General features: G+C 43.8%; 1 protein-coding gene across 4 annotated transcripts in view; it reads right to left on the bottom strand.

The window, feature by feature from the left end:
* LOC141113431 (phosphatidate phosphatase LPIN3-like) overlaps positions 1-19,379 on the bottom strand; it is a 166,282-nt gene that overhangs the window by 91,742 nt on the left and 55,161 nt on the right. Inside the window, exon 1 of one of the 4 annotated variants that reach the window (XM_073606520.1) lies at positions 18,022-18,131. The exons of 2 other annotated variants lie outside the window; for them this stretch is intronic. The gene's annotated coding sequence lies outside the window, so the exon portion shown is untranslated. Of the gene's footprint in view, positions 1-720; positions 1,009-18,021; positions 18,132-19,379 lie in introns of those variants that run through there. One more of the 4 variants, XM_073606519.1, reaches the window with a different exon arrangement.

The raw sequence follows: 19,379 nt of genomic DNA, 5'->3' as shown, positions 1-19,379 counted from the left end.
TATATATATGTATTATATAGGTAATTACTGTAATTTTATATCATTATTATTACAATATGTATAATAATAATAATAATAATAATAATAATAATAAATAGTTATATATATATATATATATATATATATATAGATAGATAGATAGATAGATAGATAGATAGATAGATAGATAGATATATATAGATATATCTATATATATATATATATATATATACACACACACACACCGTATATACACATACACATACATATACATATATATACACACACACACTACACACCGTATATATAATTATAAAAACAATTTCTCAAAATAAATTAGTCCAGTCGATAATGTTAATATATATATATATATATATATATATATATATATATTTTTTTTTTTTTTTTTTTTTTGTATATACAAAGTATTATTCATTCTCTTAAAATACTACAAACAGAGCAAAGGTGTAAAAAACCTTACCTCAAGCTGTGATAATCCTTGAGCCAGTGACATTTATATAATAAACACACGCACACAGATGAATTACAGTATACACTCTGATAAGACATATTCGTTGATCTACAAAGCGGTTATTGCAGAGGTCTTATCTCCTATACTTGATGTTCATATCAAAAGTGGTCACATTTCATCAGCATCCAAACCAACAAAAGACATTATCTAGCATCAGACAACAAATGACGACAGCTAAAACAGGTTCACCTAAGGACTTGTAAACTCACAGTTGGTTTGTATAATTCTGCTCATTGAGCCTCTAAACTTTACAGCTTCGAAGGAGCAAACCTTTGGCACTTCAAGTGTTTCAGCAATGGTACTCCCAGAATCCCCCGAACCAGGTAGCAGAATGGAGAGATGTGTAGTCTGAAAGCAGTCAAAGAATTCCAGCCAGGCTCTCCCGACTCAGCACATTCAGTAACCTGTTTTCCAGGTGAGTTGTAAGTAGCATATTCATGATTAAATCTAGTTGCGTCATGTTAGCAGCTGAGCAGGTGTGAGGACTGAAATGACAGCCCTGTTTCTGCAAACAGTCACACGTGGTGTAACCGGTAATCAGGTGTCTTCCTGGGCTTCGTTCCAGCATGTAGAGCAGGAAATGCAGAGGATTTGTCCTTTAGATCAGTGGTCATCCACCCTGTCCTCAGGGCCCACTAACAGGCCAGGTTTTATGTATTACCTTGGGGAGATGCAGACTAGAATACTGCAATCACTGGGCAGCAAATTATATCACCTGTGATGTATTTCAGTTATCTTGCAAACCTGGCCTGTTAATGGGCCCTGAGGACAGGGTTGATGGCCACTGCTTTAGAAGACACAACTGGACGTGGATACGAAATTTAAGAAGGCTATACTGCCTCATGGGCCAGTGGTTTTATTATATGGAGACCTCCCGGGAAAAAGCATAGGACATATACAGCACCAGGAATCAATGGGATCAGTCCTGTTGTCAATAGGGTCACATAAATAGCTTTTTTCCATTATAGAGGCCACAACAACAACATGGTCCCAAGGGAACAAGTCATAAAGGCTTTCATACTATAAGCATCTGTAATAGAAGTATCTACAGCAATAGAGGCATTAGTACCCTGGAAATTTCTGTTGCAGGATAGAAATGGTCATGGGCATCTGCAGGAAATGGGGCATGAGGACAGCGGGAGGCAGCTGAGCTACAAAATAAAAGTGTATATATAGACCAAATTGTTTTAAATTTTGGATAGACCCTGACCCAACAGCTGAGGCTTTGCTACACCATTTTGCCAGTCAGATAAGTGTCTGGGGTATAGTGTGTCTTTTCAAGATTTCCTCCCTCCCATACACACACAAAGATGACCATTTACAGGAGATGGCCCTGAAGACCTCCACTTGTGTCTGCGTGAATGGAACAAAGATGGTTACAAAAATAAAGAGTTTAAACTACTCCCTACTCCATCCAAAATGCAAAAAAAAAAAAAATTTGGGCTTTGGTAAATGGGTTGTCTTGACCCTCTAACTCACGTGTGTCAATCACAAGGCCCCCAGGCCGAATCTGGCTTGCCAGGCCATTTCATGAGGCCCTCGCATATCTCCTGCAACTGTGACCTCCTCTTGTCTCCATCCCCAACTTGTCTCAGCAGTCAGCAGTAAAGACTCCTTCACCAAATTCTGCACTTCTACATGCAGCCACAGAGAGGCTCGTCTCTGCCCACCTCCCTCAGCCGTTTAAGGAGTCGGCAGCAAAGAGGAGGACAGAACTCCTCCTACAGACCCTGTGCCTCTCTGTGTAGAAGCAGCACCCCCTCATCTCCACAGCTCCTGGTCTCAGCATTCAGCAAACTCTGGCAGCTGACTCCAGCCTTTCTCTTGTCCTCCTCCAGACCCTTAAAGTGGTTGTAAACCCTGTTACACCACTTTTACCTACAGTTAAGCCTATAACAAGGCTTACCTGTAGGTACCCTGAATATCTCCTAAGCTTGCACAGTTTAGGATATTCAGTATATGCACTGCTGCCGACGTCATTGGCGCATGTGCACTGAAGAAACATGTCGTTTCTTCCATAGCCGTGCTGTGACCGGCGGGTCCCACGCGCATGCGCGGGAGTGACGTCATCGCAGCTCTGGCCAATCAGAATGCCATCAGTAACTCTGGTGGAAGATGTCGGCCGTGTACTTGGAGTGCTAATGCCAATTCAGCCATATTCAAGGTTTTGGATATCTTTTTATGTCCTTTTCCATCTGAGTAAAGTTTCATTACCTTGTTAGGCAGGTCTTTTGACTGTTCTTTTCTACCTCCTCATGGCTCATTGTCTAGCCTGCTTAGTGCATCCATGTGGGAGCTAACAAACCCATTGACTATTTATACACGGACACGAATTGTGATTAAAAAAGCCACAAATGTGGGAAATGCCATTTTATCCTGTGCGTGCCACCTTCTGTGTCTGTACTAAGGCCAAACATTCCAGGGTATGTAAACTTTTTATCAGGGCCATTTGGGTGATTTCTGTTATATTATGATTTAAAAAGGATCCAAAAAACTATGTGATAAAAAATGGCTTCATGTGATTGCTATCCTTAAAGATACTTAAGATAGTTTTTTGGCATGATCAGTCATTTTTTCAATATTAATGCCAAAATGTCACAATTTCTGCCAGGGTGTACAAACTTTTGAGCACAACTGTATATATTCAGTGAACAATCTGCAAAATTATTTGTAGGTAGTTCTTCGTGTGACTACCTATATGATGGCTGCCTTAGTCATACAACCAATTTAGTTAATAGTACGCCACAGGTCCACTCTAAGAGGATGAATTATTACCTAAAGAATGCCCTTTAATTGCTGAGTTATGTGTTGTAATGTTTTTGCTATTTATTACTTTTTCTATAATTCCTATTTGGGAATTTTAATTACAGACTGTCACTATCGTACAGTAATCAAATGTGTTTTCCTTCCAGAAACAGTAAACATTAAATCCTCATCTTTTATTGTAAAAGTGCCAATGCATTTTTCCGTTCTTGACACATAGCACTGAACCATTCACATGTTCGCTTCTGGGGAACTAATCAACTAACGTCCCCGTCACTGTGACACAAACACACAAACTTGTGCCAAATTACTCCTAATCCAATTAACCTAAATGGCATGTTTTTTGTGGACCGTGCCAGAAAACTGGAGAACCATGTGTAAACTCAGAAAGACGAGTCAAATTATACATGTTAAAGGCCCTGCTCTGAATCAAACCAAAAACCTCCACATGTACAATCACCAGAATGTTAATCCCCGTCTGACACTGCTGAAAACAAAGGGACTAAAAACACTGAGCTATTCATCCTGTGAAATTGTTTGTTTGGTTTATGAATGGGGGCAAATTCGAACGTTATTAACCACTTCAGCTGTGGAAGGTTTACCCCCCTTCATGACCAGGTCATTTTTTTGCGATACAGCACTGCGTTATTTTAACTGACAATTGCGCGGTCGTGCAACATTGTACACAAATAATATTTATGTCCTTTTTTTCCCCACAAATAGAGCTTTCTTTTGGTGGTATTTGATCACCTCTGTGTTTTTTATTTTTTGCGCTATAAACAAAAATAGACCGACAATTTTGAAAAAAAAAAAAACACATTTTTTTTTTACTTCCTGCTAAAAAACATACCCAATAAAAAAATTGAAAAAAGAAATCAAATTTCTTTATCAATTTAGGCCAATATGTATTCTGCTACATATTTTTGGTAAAAAAAAAATCCCAATAAGCATATATTGATTGGTTTGCTCAAAAGTTATGGTGTCTACAAACTATGGGATATATTTATGGAATTCGTATTTATTTATTTTTTCTAGTAATGGCGGCGATCAGCGACTTATAGCGGGACTGTGATATTGCGGCAGATAAATCGGACACTTTTGACACTTTTTTGGGAACCAGTCACACTAATACAGTGATCCGTGCTAAAAATATGCACTGTCACTGTACTAAGGACACTGGCTAGGAAGGGGTTAACATCAGGGGTGGTTCTACAAGGTATTGACTCAGGGGGGCTGAATACAAATGCATGCCACCCTTTTCAGATATTTATCTAGCGGTGTCCCTGACCCCTAAAGGCCTAATGGTGACCTCCAGAGTCAGGGATTGCTGACATCCTTCCTCGAAGTGTGGGTTATTAGGCATGGTGGGTGTAATGCAAGTTGGAAACATGGGTGCCAGTCACTTTTTGAATGCAAGAAAAAGAGATTTATTGTCTCTTAAACAAAACTGGGGGAGAGAGGGTTAGGGTCAGGACACCCTTAGGCAGATGCAATAGCAAACAGGCAGACTCCAAGGCAAAAATAATAGGCAGACAGCTATACAGGTGGAGGGCCTTTAAGCTGGATGCAGCAACTGTATTTGAAGAACTGCTGTCTCCTATGGCAACTGAACTTTCAACAGTCAATATAGATCTATACACATAACTCACAGTAACCCATCTTCTCTTACATCTCACAGTATCCCACTGTAGATCTTCACTCATTGAGCTCCCTAGCTCTCTCATTAGACTTTAAGATCCCAGTCGCCACTGGATCCCCTGAGCTCTTCCACAGCTAACCCACTGTATACTCCGCAAGCTTCACCCCTGCTAACCTGCTGGGTCCCTGGCTTGACACTCTGCTGAAGCTTTCCCACTTCTTCACCGTCCCAGGTTGGTGAAAAAGTTGCTCTGGTACTTCTTCAGACTTCCATACACTGGCCTCTGATAAGTGGTTGTCCCTTGGTGGCGACTGCTTCCCCTTTACCTCTGGCCTTGATCCTCACTTGCCCCTGGTGACAGGAGTGGTCTTCCCCTATGGCAACTGTTTCTCTCTCACCGCTGGAAACAACTCGGTTTGCCGTCTGGCGGAACCTCTGCAACTTGGTTGGACTTCTGGCCTGAAGCCCCAACCCCACGCTGCGTCTCTCAAACCTGGATAGGCCTCAGACAGCCTAGCAGCCAGGAACTCCCGGGATAGGCCTCTGGCTTCTGGCCTAGCAACCTGGAGCCTTGTAACACACGTCCACCCAGACAAACATCCAGGTGGCACAGAACACCAATCACCTGACTCCTCCTGAATAAACAGGCTCTCCCAGTAGGCCAAGGGGCCGAAAAAAACCCCTGTCAATTGGATGAGACAACCCATCCACTCCTAGTCTGAATTTACTATGCCCTTGTCATTCTAATGCCACAAGCAACAATGCCACCTAGTGAAAGAAGAGAGAGGCACATCAAATCCAGAGTTTAAAAAAAAGTCAGTGGATCCCCCTAACAATTAGCCAGGCTGGTTACCACCTAACAAACTAAATTTGTTAGCAATCCTGCCTACAACCAGGGTGCTAACCCCCCCCCCCCCCTGCCAAGGGAAACTACGTCTGGGAGTTTGCAACAAAAACAAAAAAGTATTTATTCTCAATCCTGAGAATGAATGTCCTGGCAAAAACTTGGATAGGTAGGGTAACAGGGAAGGATGAAAATGGTAACACATGTGGCATACCACGCAAAGTAAGTAACGTAGCATATGTCCAAGGCAAGTGGCAGTTCACGAAGGGTAGATAAATAGAGGAGAGTATTTACAATTTTACGTGTGGTGTATCAGCTGAGCAAATGAGGGGAAAAAAATGCAAAAACAGTAACCTTATATCCTATCTATCTACTATATAAATCTGTAAAGAGAAGAAAGTTTAGCCTTATGGTACAAGCTGAAGTCATGGTCTCTCCTTAGCCAAGGAAGACACAATGGGTGCTGGAATACCTGAAAGAGAGGAAAATAGACAACATAGAAACACATTCTATTCCTACAGCAATGCAATGCAATAAGTACATAAGTGGAAGTTTGTTCACTGTCAGCCCAGAGCAACAAGTAGTGCAAAATGAACCCAGTGATACATCTCAATCTACATATATACTCTTACTAATGACTATACCTAGAGATATATACAGTTGAAAATGGGCCCCACCCCCTCAAGGGTGCCACCCCTATTCCATAACAATCCTAGAAAATAACCTCTACATTGGCACAGGAGCGAAAATAAGACTCACTCAGGCTGGCACTCTCACAAGAACAGTTCTTGTGTAAATTTTCAGTCCAATAATCCGAATTTCAAGGTGAGAACTTGCCCTTCTTTTGCCACAGCACATTCTACCTAACTAAACACCCCATTGTCCTTGGATCCCCAAAGTCCAATGGTCTTTTCACTTGAGGTGCAAGAGCACAACCGCTATCTTTTCCAGCAGTTTCCCGTCTTCACAGGGGCAACTCTGGGGACAATTGGCATGGCTACTCACAGACAACACTTTAGCCATGTCATCATACAAGGGACTGTAATTCCTGAAGAACTATCCATCTTCCTGGTCAACAAAGTCCCCTTGCACTTTAAGTATTTCTCAGTCTGACCTTAGCACAGCCGGGGATTGAGATCAATTTCCCTCACTAATGAATATATGTGCAGCACTAAACGAGAACGGTCATAATGAGTGAGACCGTATATGGTACTGAAAAAAAATGACGTTACACTCTGAATGGCACATGTGCAAACGAATGAAATAAATAAACTAAATATAGTCCACAATGTGATGAAACATCAATAGAAGGACAGGTGTGGAAAGAAGATAATGGGGGAAGCCACCACCAACATAAGGAAGGCTTACCAGAGCTATTGGACTCAACAAGGCATATGCCCAATGAGTCGTCAAAGCTTATGGTGACAGCACACCGGTAGATAGGGACATCCACGTCTGCAGATGTTGGCACAGGTGGATGTTGATGCTGATCACACTGTCCCTCAGATGACTCCCAGTAGAGAAGGAAAACTCAGAGGGAGTTTTCCTTCCCATATGCTCACAGGATGCAATCAAAAATGAAACAAAAGTTCCACATAGTGTGATTTCGCATTACAAAGAATGGTTATTAAAATTGAGGAACACTCACATTTGAGCAGGTAAAAAAACACTTATGAAATAGACTGAAGGTTTCACGCAATGGCATCAATAGGCTCGTCACGACGCGTTTCATTAAAGATCATCTGGGGTGTAGACATGCCGTGGTTATTGCGTTTATATAGACATTGTACCCCAATAACAAGATACAAACCTGTGGGAAATTGATCATGCAATAATGCAATCACTTCCTGGCTTTCAAAATGGCAGTGCGTGTGCTGCTTAAGCCTCGCTATGAATAGCGAATCAGCACACATGTGGATGAGGTCATCTGACCATCGTCCTATAGACTTGCAGTGTGTGCGCCAAGCCTTACTATCAAACGCCCAGTGTCTTCCGCACGTGACGTCGGCAATGTCCCTCACTGATGAAGAAACAAACATGCTGAAAATCCACAACATCAGATCAGCATGTCACTTCTCAGAGGGAGGCATGCCGGTGTCCTGTCGAGAAAGGTGCCCCGTCGGATAGTGTCCGCCCTGTACTGCGCAGCGCTTCCGCAGTATGGAGGACAAAGGAGACGCCGAAAGTCTCCGAACATGAACAGCTGTTCAACAGCTGTACACGACGCCTGAGCAATTAAGACTACATTGTGCCACACGCTCCCGCACGCTCCCGATGCTCGTGCAACTCTGCAAGGGGCAGGTGTAGGGGCGGATGCATACAGAAGAGGCCGCTTGATGGCCAGAGTTCATACGATGGGGGTGGATTTCTCACAGGGGCAGGTCTTTGCGGGGCGTGTTTACACAACTGAAGGGTCCCACTTATCAGCTCTGCCCATCATTGTAAAATACACCCTCTTCTGTAGGAATTCGCCCCTTACACGATTCTCAATAATACATACGCCCTTTGAGAAATCCACCCCCATCGTATGAGCTCTGGCCATCATGCGGCCTCTTCAGTATGCATCTGACCCTACACTTGCCCCTTGCAGGGTTGCACGAGCATCGGGAGCGTGCAGGAGCGTGTGGCACAATGTACTCTTAATTGCTCAGGCGCCGTGTACAGCTGATGAACAGCTGTTCATGTTCGGCGTCTCCTTTGTCCTCCGTACTGCGCAAGCGCTGAGCCTGCGCAGTACAGGGTGAACACTATCCAACAGGGGACCTTTCTCGGCAGAACACCGGCAACTCCAGGGCACAGGCCAGCATGGCTCTTTTAAGGCACTTCCTGCAACTGCTGGGATTCAGGAACACAGTCCAGCAGAACAGCACAGGCAGGAGTGTCCCCGCATCAACATTTTCCAAGTGTGGAGCAACTTCTGGCAAAGTCAACAAAACTCCACTAACATATTTTTGTAATCCACTCTAGTTAGGATGGACTTCTCAGTCTGAGGATATCACCAATAGTATCATGGGTCCGGCAATTGCAAAGGTATTCCACTGGAGCCAATCATAGTGATATAGTGCTGTATATCCTTTTGGTTATGCCGACGAATAATTACACAGTCAAAGTAGAGGTGACGACCATAATCCCAGGTCTGTAAGATGTCTGCATATTTCTCAGAATATAGTGGTGACATCTTCAATCCACCACAAAGAGGAATACTTAGATAACTCCGGATGGCAGCATCAATCCATTGCATTCTCTTTTCCTGAATCTTCTTTTCCAAACAAGTAGGCACGGATAAAGATAGACATACTCTTCAGCTACCTTCTTTATGAAAATCCTCAGTAGCTTGGACAGCCTGGGCAGCGCTTTGGGATCCCCACATCCAGTTAGAATCTGCGTGACCGCTGCACGTTGAACCTAATGCTCAGCAAGGGTATCAGGCTTACAGGGTAGTCTGACTGACAGAAATGGCTTACTTAGTAGTCTTAGGAATTTGGGCCTGGTTTGCCCACCGCTTTTCCTCAAATGAGTTTGCAAGGCACAAGTGTGGTACTACATCAGCAGACAGTTCAGTTTTGACGCTGGAGGAGGAGGATCTCATCCTCTTCCACATCACAAGGTTGCTCCTCATCATTATCAGTCCATTTTTCAGGCCATGACAAAGTGTCTGAGAACAGTTCAGGCAGCAATAAAGTTACAAGATGGCTGTATGGTCAGTTCCTAAAGGGCTCATTCTGTCTTGCAGTAGACAGTTTATCCCCACAGCAGCAACTCACCAGTTGCATTTGCAGCTTACCATCCAGTCACACACACTCTCTGCTTTGCCTCCAGGTGACTCTGGCTGTTGGCACCTCAAATATTGGCTCGCCAATGTACAGTAGTGATGGTGCACACTGGACAGTGATCTGCACTCTCCAGTCTACCTCACGGCAGGAGGAAGCTGTGTCCTGTACAGCCTGAGAAAATGCAGCTATTTCCCCTCCTCCTGGTAATCTCCCTCTCGGAAATGCAGTTTAAATGCTCTTCATTACAGTAAAGTTTAGACTACAGTACCCACAGTGCAGTGCTGCCTGACTCTTCCTGTTCAACGGCTCCCTCTTCTTGCTGATATAGCTGTTAACCAGTTCAGAACCTCATGGCAGCAGCTACAGAGAGCAGCTGCAGTCAGCGTTTCTCTCTCTCCATTCTTAGCCAAGCACCTGGCCATAGGTGTGCGCAGCCTATTGCATTAGGGTGTGCACCCCAAAGCTCAAACACACACTACTCACATCACTCACCATGTTCATTCAGAAAGGGAAGGGGCTGATAAATACATATTTACCGGCCCCTTCCCTACTCATCCTAAAACATCTCTGCAGCAACAGCCGGCAGGAGAGGAGAGGAGAGAAGCCAGAAGTGCTGCAGAGGGAAGGAGTGGGGAGCCAGGGCAGTTGGGGGAATCTGTGCTGCACAGGGTGATTAGCGTGTGCCTGGGCACACCCGACACACCCTGTGCACCCGCCTATGCACCTGGCTATAAGTAAATAAGTCAAATATCACATTTTGGCCACTAGAAGGAACTACTGGCCATAGGAAATAAATACTTTTTTTTTTTAACTATGATCGTAAGCTTCATCTAGACTAAACTAACTTGTCATTTATCCAAGTCATGGTATCCCCTGCAGCAGTGTGACACATTCTGTTGAACTTGATTTGTTGAATGTGAATAACTACTACTAGAACAATCCATGTGATTACTACTGAACTACTACTAACTAAAGTAATTTGTAGATGAGCCGCTAGATGGTGTAAACACTAAGACCCCTTTCACACTGGGGCCGCGGACGCATTCGCAGCAGCGCTTTACCGCTGTTTAAGTCGTGCTTTTGCGCCGATTTTTGGCCGCTAGCAGGGCGCATTTAACCCCAAAGAATGGAGTTAAAAACTTCTGTGTTGCGGTGCTTCGAAAACGGTGCCCATTCATTGCAAGGGGTAGGGTTTTCTTGGAAGCTTTGTATACAGCGCTCCCAACTTGCCCCAAAAATGCTGCTTGCAGGACTTTGCCGAACGTCCCGCAAGCGCACCGCCCCAGTGTGAAAGCACTCATTGTAGAGAATGGGCAGTTTTCAGGCGCTTTACAGTCGCTATTTCTAGCGTTAAAACACCTGAAAACTGCCTCAGTGTGAAAGGGGTCTTAAGCTGCCCATACACAGTATTATACAATATTCTTATTAAATTTTCTTTAGATTTACCTTCAAGTATGTAGTGCAAGAGCCTTCCTGATTGCATACAAAGTGAAAGTTTTTAGGTTTGACCTCATATTATATGGTTTTGGTAAATCTAAAGGAAAATTGTATAATGTATGGCCAGCCTTAGAAACCAACATTCTCTGCAGGTGAATCTTCTAGGTCCATGTGTTTTAAATGAAACTGATTGATTGTCCACCAGATAAGCAGGGGGAATTTAAAAAAAATCCATAATTACACTTTTCTGGTGTTATGGCCCTTCAAAATGAAGTGTGCCAGAAAAAAAATCCCTGCCATCTGTTTCGGTAAGTTTACCGACACATGCGGCAGATGCAGACGCAGACACTTAATAGCACCATTTTAATGGCACCCTCCCGCACTCAAACCGGCAGTGCGTTTTCACATGTTGGAATCCACACAGCATTATGCAGTTTTCCTGCGGCTATGATTTTGAAAAAGGTGCAGTGAACTTTTCCCTGCGTTTTCCGTAGGTACCACAGACCATTCAGGTGAATGGACTGCTGTGCCCCTGCGAACCCGGCCACAGTGAAACCAACATAGTGTAAACCTAGCCTAAGCAGGCAGATACGTCCATCATTGTAGAGCGTGGATAGAGAATTCTGTTAGATGTATTGAATATGTAATAGATGATTATGTTAAAACCTGAATATGTAATAGCTGTCCCTATGTACATATACTGTATATAACCACAAACCATACATAGAAACAAAGTTTAAAAGACACATCAGCATAGGATATAATTTACATCAAGTTTATCTCTTCTATATGCACTGTAAAACAATAAAAGAAAAAAATCTACATTCCCTTTTTCTGACTAACAGCTGGAAGGCAATTCCTCAAATACATGACACAGTGGGGTTGATTTACTAAAAATGGAGAGTGCAAAAGTTGGTGCAGCTGTGCATGGTAGCCAATCAGCTTCTAACTTTAGTTTATTCAATTAAGCTTTGACAAAAAGAACCTGAAATCAGATTAGTTTCTATGCAGAGCTGCACCAGATTTTGCACTCTCTAGTTTTAGTAAATCAACCCCAATAGGCTTAGTGGAATGTAACAAGGTCCCAGGCCTCCTTTGGTCTAATGAGAACCTCCAATTTCTTCTTGTAGTTCTTCAACCCACTGAGCTCCCAGTCTCTCTCACTAGACTAGTTGATTCACTGTCACTGAATTCCTTGAGCTCCTCCAGTCTTCACTATAGTATCTTCCTCAAGCGTCACCCCCACCTCGCTGCTGGCACGCAAGATACTTCTCAAGCTTCACCCCACTGGCCTGCTCGGTCCCTGGTTTGACACACAAGGCTGCCTCCACTGGCTGGGTCCCTGGCTTGATACCCACTGAAGTTTCCCAATTCTTCTCCGTCCCCGATTGATGAGAATACTTCTCCGATACTTGCTTCAGCTACTCACTGTGGTCCCTGGTAATAAGGTGGATGGACCCTTAGTGGTGACAGCTTCCCCTCTACCTCCGACCGCGACAGGTTCTCCGGACAGCAGTACCATTACTTTTGGTTGGACTGCAAGCCACAATCCCAACCCTGTGCTGCTCTCTTGCTTCTGGATAGGCCCTCAGACAGCCTAGCAGCCAGATGTGCCCGGGATAGGCCCAAACTCCAGCCTAGCAGCCTGGGCAATACAACACACGTCCACCCAGACAGCTATCCAGGTGGCACAGAACCCTGATCACCTGACTCCACCCAAATATATAGGTTCTCCCACAGGGGCGGACTGACCATTCGGTCAGTCGGTCGCTGTCCATGGGCCCCATGGTGGGGGGGGGCCCGGGCCGGCTCAGTCCGTCCGTCCCTGGAGGTGCCCGCAGCATAATATGAAAAACAATACCCCTTCCGAAGCAGTAAAGTGTAGCCTTTAACTCTGGTTGATGCGGCTATATGAGCAGAGCTGGCCAGGATGGATCATTCATCAGCTCAGAGGCGAGCCGTCAGCCGTTCGGGAATGATTTTAGTGACAGGCGCTCCGGCCACCTCTCCCCCTGGGGAATTCAGCTGAGGGGCGGGGCCATTCGTCACTGCCGCAGGGGACCGGTAGAGAAGCTGGAGGCAGCAGAGTGCCCCGCACAGGCTGAGCAAGTCATCTGGCATCTGGAGAGAAGAATTTCCCTTTCCCAAAGGAACCCACACTGACCTGCCCTGTGTGCAGCAGCAGGTCAGTGTGATAATGACAAAGAGGAGAGCAGTTGCCAGTTAGTGTATTATCATGTGTGTTGTAAACGAGAGAGCCATGCTGCTTCTGTGTTCCACTTCATTCTTGCCCTGTGCTGTGCCTATTTACCAGGTGGCAGGTGCTATTCACTAGTGCACACTGACATCTGGTACATTGAATGCCACTCAGTGTATAGATATCAGTGTTATATATAGGGAATAGCACTTAGCCCTGGTTCACATTGGAGCAATTTGCCATGCGATTTGACATGGCAAATCGCATGGCAAATCAGCGGCAATTGCCGGCAATGGCACTACCCGAATCAGTGCAATGCTGCATTTGTGGCGCAGCACTGATTCCCAAAAGTAGTTTCTGTACAACTTTTGGTGACTTCTGGGTGCGATTTCAATAGACATCTGTGCAGGAACCCGCACAGATGTCTCTGAAATCGCTGCCAAACTCGCACTGATATGTGGGTATGAAATTGTGCGAGTTTAGCTGAACTCACACACTTTCATTCCCGCTGTCAGTGTGAACCTGGGCTTAGTGCGTTTATTATATATATATATCACTAAAATCTGTACACTATAAATGTTCCTTACATTGGTGGTCAGTGAGAAGAATGTCCCTACATTGGTGGTCAGTGAGAAGAATGTCCCTTACATTGGTGGTCAGTGAGAAGAATGTCTCTTACATTGGTGATCAGAGGGAAGAATGTTCCTTACATTGGTGGTCAGTGAGAAGAATGTCTCTTACATTGGTGATCAGTGAGAAGAATGTTCCTTACATTGGTGGTCAGTGAGAAGAATGCTCCTTACATTGGTGATTAGTGAGAAGAATGCTCCTTACATTGGTGATCAGTGAGAAGAATGCTCCTTACATTGGTGGTCAGAGGGAAGAATGTTCCTCACATTGGTGGTCAGTGAGAAGAATGTTCCTCACATTGGTGGTCAGTGAGAAGAATGTTCCTCACATTGGTGGTCAGTGAGAAGAATGCTCCTTACATTGGTGGTCAGTGAGAAGAATGTCCCTACATTGGTGGTCAGTGAGAAGAATGTCCCTTACATTGGTGATCAGAGGGAAGAATGTTCCTTACATTGGTGGTCAGAGGGAAGAATGCTCCTTACATTGGTGATCAGTGGGAAGAATGCTCCTTACATTGGTGGTCAGTGAGAAGAATGTTCCTTACATTGGTGGTCAGTGAGAAGAATGTTCCTTACATTGGTGATCAGTGAGAAGAATGTTCCTTACATTGGTGGTCAGTGAGAAGAATGTCCCTTACATTGGTGGTCAGTGAGAAGAATGTTCCTTACATTGGTGATCAGTGAGAAGAATGCTCCTTACATTGGTGGTCAGTGAGAAGAATGTTCCTTACATTGGTGATCAGTGAGAAGAATGTTCCTTACATTGGTGATCAGTAGGAAGAATGTTCCTTACATTGGTGGTCAGTAAGAAGAATGTCCCTACATTGGTGGTCAGTGAGAAGAATGCTCCTTACATTGGTGGTCAGTGAGAAGAATGTTCCTTACATTGGTGGTCAGTGAGAAGACGGTTCCCTACATTGGTGATCAGTGAGAAGAATGTTCCTTACATTGGTGGTCAGTGAGAAGAATATTCCTTACATTGGTGGTCAGTGGGAAGAATGTTCCTTACATTGGTGATCAGTGGGAAGAATGTTCCTTACATTGGTGATCAGTGAGAAGAATGTTCCTTACATTGGTGGTCAGTGGGAAGAATGTTCCTTACATTGGTGATCAGAGGGAAGAATGTTCCTTACATTGGTGGTCAGTGAGAAGAATGTCCCTTACATTGGTGGTCAGTGAGAAGAATGTCCCTTACATTGGTGATCAGTGAGAAGAATGTCCCTTACATTGGTGGTCAGTGAGAAGAATGTTCCTTACATTGGTGGTCAGTGAGAAGAATGTCCCTACATTGGTGGTCAGTAAGAAGAATGTTCCTTACATTGGTGATCAGTGAGAAGAATGTTCCTTACATTGGTGATTAGTGGGAAGAATGTACCTTACATTGGTGGTCAGTGAGAAGAATGTTCCTTACATTGGTGGTCAGTGAGAAGAATGTCCCTACATTGGTGGTCAGTAAGAAGAATGTTCCTTACATTGGTGATCAGTGAGAAGAATGTTCCTTACATTGGTGATTAGTGGGAAGAATGTACCTTACATTGGTGGTCAGTGAGAAGAATGTTCCTTACATTGGTGGTCAGTGAGAAGAATGTTCCTTACATTGGTGATCAGTGAGAAGAATGTTCCTTACATTGGTGGTCAGTAAGAAGAATGTTCCTTACATTGGTGATCAGTGAGAAGAATGTTCCTTACATTGGTGGTCAGTGAGAAGAATGTTCCTTACATTGGTGATCAGTGGGAAGAATGTTCCTTACATTGGTGGTCAGTTGAAAATGATATAAAGTAAATAAAAATTATTTTTAAAAAATGTAAAGCACACCCATAATCCCTTCACACACTCTATATAAAAAGCGTTATGTAGGATGAGCACATGTATGTAAACAATAATGGATACATGTATAGTATGCACCAAAACGTCGGGGTGAGAGCAATTCTAGGGCCGTAATTCAAAGTTAACTCTGAAGTGATAACCCGAAAAGGCTTTAAAGCATCACCTTTGAGAATTTTGGGTACCACAGTTTTTTACGATTCCACAGGTGTGCTGAATTTTAGGACTTGACATGCTTGGTATCTATTTACTCGACGCAACCCAATCTTTTCTATTTTACCAAATACCATAATTGGGTATGATGTGTTTGTTTGCATTAAAATTCTGTTTAACCACTTGACCTGTGGTGTTTTTTTTATTATTATTATAAAAACGAAAAAAAGATAAATATTTATTTTTCTTTTTCAAACTATATTTTCTACTTTTTGTTATAAAAAGTCAAATTTCTTCATAAATTTAGGCCAAAATGTATTCTGCTACATGTCTTTGTTAAAAACAAAAATCCGAATAAGTGTATATTTATTAATTTGTTTGAAAGTTATAGTGTCTACAAACTATGGGGGATATATACTGGAATGTATGCAGCTATACTGTAATAGTGGTGATCAGCAACTTTTATTGTAACTGTGATAGTGTGGTGGCCAATCTGGTGCTAACGGACACTGGCTGGGAGGGACACTAACTGACTTTGTGGGGGTTAAAATTACTTATGAGGTGTATTCAGTAATAGATTTATTCACCATGAGGTGAATTGTTAAAAACTAGGTTCACCTTTTTAGAAAAAATTATAAATGCACATTTTTTGGAGGTAAAAAAATGTGCATTTATTATATTTCTGTTGCAGAACCTGTAAAGCAGTGGTTCTCAACCTGGGGGTCGAATGATGATTTGCCAGGGGTCACCGAATCCTGGGCTGTTCCTGAAGCCCGCACTGCTCTCCCAGCCTTTTTGTGGCCGCCCAGCAGGGCTGTCCCTGGAGCCTGTGGCCTCCCACTCAGCCTCTTCGCAGCCGCACATTCATTTCACGGCATGGCTGGGGGGGCAGACACTAGAGGTCAGCTGACTGGTGAGGAATGTGAAGTGGGAGGGGCTGGAGGAGACCCAATCTCCTGATTTTGGCATCGGTGTCACTGCTACGAGATACCACAAAGTCGAAGACACAGTGAGTAACGCTACCTGTGTATAGTTGCCAATAAACAGTTCTCAGATCAGCAGATGAGCTTGATCAAGAGCACCTAAGTTGGCTGATCAGAACTCCCCCCAGCATTGCCACTGATCCCAACTACCCACCAGCACTGCCACTCATCCCATTCCCACAAAGTAGCAAGGGAAGGAATAAAAATAGAGAATACATGGAAGGGAGGGGAAAAGAGGGGGAGTAACAAAGAAAAAGGGAGAGAAAAAATAATAAAAAGAACAAGAAAGATGGCTACAGAGAGGGATGGGGAAAAAACAAGAAATTGGGATAGAGAAAGAAAGGAGAACAAGGAGAGTGGTACATCCTAAAATGTACCATAAGGGGTTTCAATATTGTACGAGTGGAACATTTATTTTGAACATCATGTAGAGAAATTCTTTGAACGCATGCAATGTGGGCAGTGCAATATGTAGGTGGGACTTTGTGTGGATGTAGCTTGAACGTGGGCGGAGAAACAGGGGGCCCCATGATTTCCTTTTGCCCGGGGGCCCCATGAGCTGTCAGTCCGCCCCTGTTCTCCCAGCAGGCCAAGGGATCCAAGAAAACCCCTGCCCCATTGGTGAGACGCCCCATATACCCATAATCTGACCTTGCATTGCCCTTCTCGTATCTAATGCCACCAAGTACCGACCCATCTAGCGGCAAAAGAGAAAAGTGCAGCAATTACAGACTTATGCCCTGTACACAGGAAAATGTGTGATAGAACCTTGTTGTCGGAAATTCCGACCCTGTGTAGGCTCCATCACACATTTTCCATAGGAATTTCCGACACACAAAGTTTGAGAGCAGGCTATAAAATTTTCCGACAACAAAATCCGTTGTCGGAAATTCTGATCGTGTGTACACAAATCCGATGCACAAAGTGCCACGCATGCTCAGAATAAATTAAGAGACGAAAGCTATTGGCTACTGCCCCGTTTATAGTCCCGACGTACGTGTTTTACGTCACCGCGTTCAGAACGATCGGATTTTCCGACAACTTTGTGTGACCGTGTGTATGCAAGACAAGTTTAAACAAACATCCGTCGGAAAAAATCCATGGATTTTGTTGTCGGAATGTCCGATCAATGTCCGACCGTGTGTACAGGGCATTAGAGTGAAATCAATTGAATCTCAACAATTAGCCAAGGCAGCTATACTTGGCAGGTAAATTTAGGAGCAACCCTGCCTAAACACCAGGATGCTACATACAGTATGGTACTTACCTCTACAGACACAGTTGGTCTTATTCAATAAAGCAAAGAGCAAAGTAGAAACTGCAACAGCCCAGAGCAACGAATAAGAATTCATCTTTCATCAATCGAATGTGAGCAAAAAGAAAATTGTTCTTAACACATCACTGCTAAATTAGATAAGCCCAAACCCTCTAAAAATTTCAACATAGCTAACTTCCTTTATTTACCACAGAGCTGAAGCTGAGAGGAAGACACGTTTTCCACTGAAGTTGGTTTATAATGTATTCTACAGGGCAAGGAAAGGGCAAAGTCCCTTACTCATCAGAGCCATATCTGGGTGCTGATCCCCCAGCTCAAGTCCCAGTACTGGTATTTGAGCCTTGCTCTTGGACATAAACTCTAAGGCCCTATTCACACTTAGGCATTTTTATGTGTTTTCCATTAAAATCAATAGGAACACATCATAACATGTCTCATGCACATGCATGTCAATGCATCATGATGCCCAGCAATGTGTTGATGTGCGCTTTGACACACAATGACATGCAATATAAAGGGCAATGCATATTAATAACACACAATGCATATCAACATGTGCTCACATACATTTTTAAGCACTGTCATTCATTTCAAAATGCAACAGAGGAGAAACACATAGGTTTGTAAAGGCTCCTAAAGCCCAACTCCTTCCTCTATGCCCTCCCTTCCCCTCCCTATTCCCCACCCTCCCTGAAGCTCCCCACCACCTTTTTATATTTAACTGTACTTTTTTTCATACAGTCTTCTTGCATGGTCCATTGAGGAGTCCTTTCTCATCTCCTCTGGTGACGTTGAGGGGTGAACCTTTCTCCAACCCAAATGTTCACATGCTAAGGCGTGAGCACCACACTGTCTAGGACTACTGTGAGCCAAAGCCACCAACATGTCCTTGATGGCCTGGGGTCACAGGAAGTGGTCTGGATGACACTGGATGCCATTCAGCTGGTGCTGTATTGAGTAGCGGTGTGTCTGGAGAGAGGATAAGTATTGCAGCTAAAGCTGGGTTATTTTATTTTTACACCCTCTTGGCCCTATTTTTTGCCAATTTCAAGCAAAGTAACAAGGTCACTCCACAGTAGAGTGCAAAAGAGGTGGTATTTACCATCCCTGTGCTTCCCCGCCTTCCCAAAGCTGCGTCACACCACCCCACATTCCACTTTGAGGTTGTCTTGCTGGGCAGAGGAAATATACTCATGTCTTTGTATACTTTCCTAGCCCAAGTTGAACAAGCTTAGGCATAGGCATCGGCCACTTATTATTAAGCAAAGAAATGACCTATACCCAGAAGTACTAAGCATCTCATGGGCACCAATGGGCAGACTGGGATAGCAGAGGAGCCCCACAACACG

The sequence above is a fragment of the Aquarana catesbeiana genome, linkage group LG12 (assembly GCF_042186555.1).
Source record: "Aquarana catesbeiana isolate 2022-GZ linkage group LG12, ASM4218655v1, whole genome shotgun sequence".
Classification (NCBI taxonomy): domain Eukaryota; kingdom Metazoa; phylum Chordata; class Amphibia; order Anura; family Ranidae; genus Aquarana; species Aquarana catesbeiana.
This window is presented reverse-complemented; position numbering and strand designations above follow the sequence as displayed.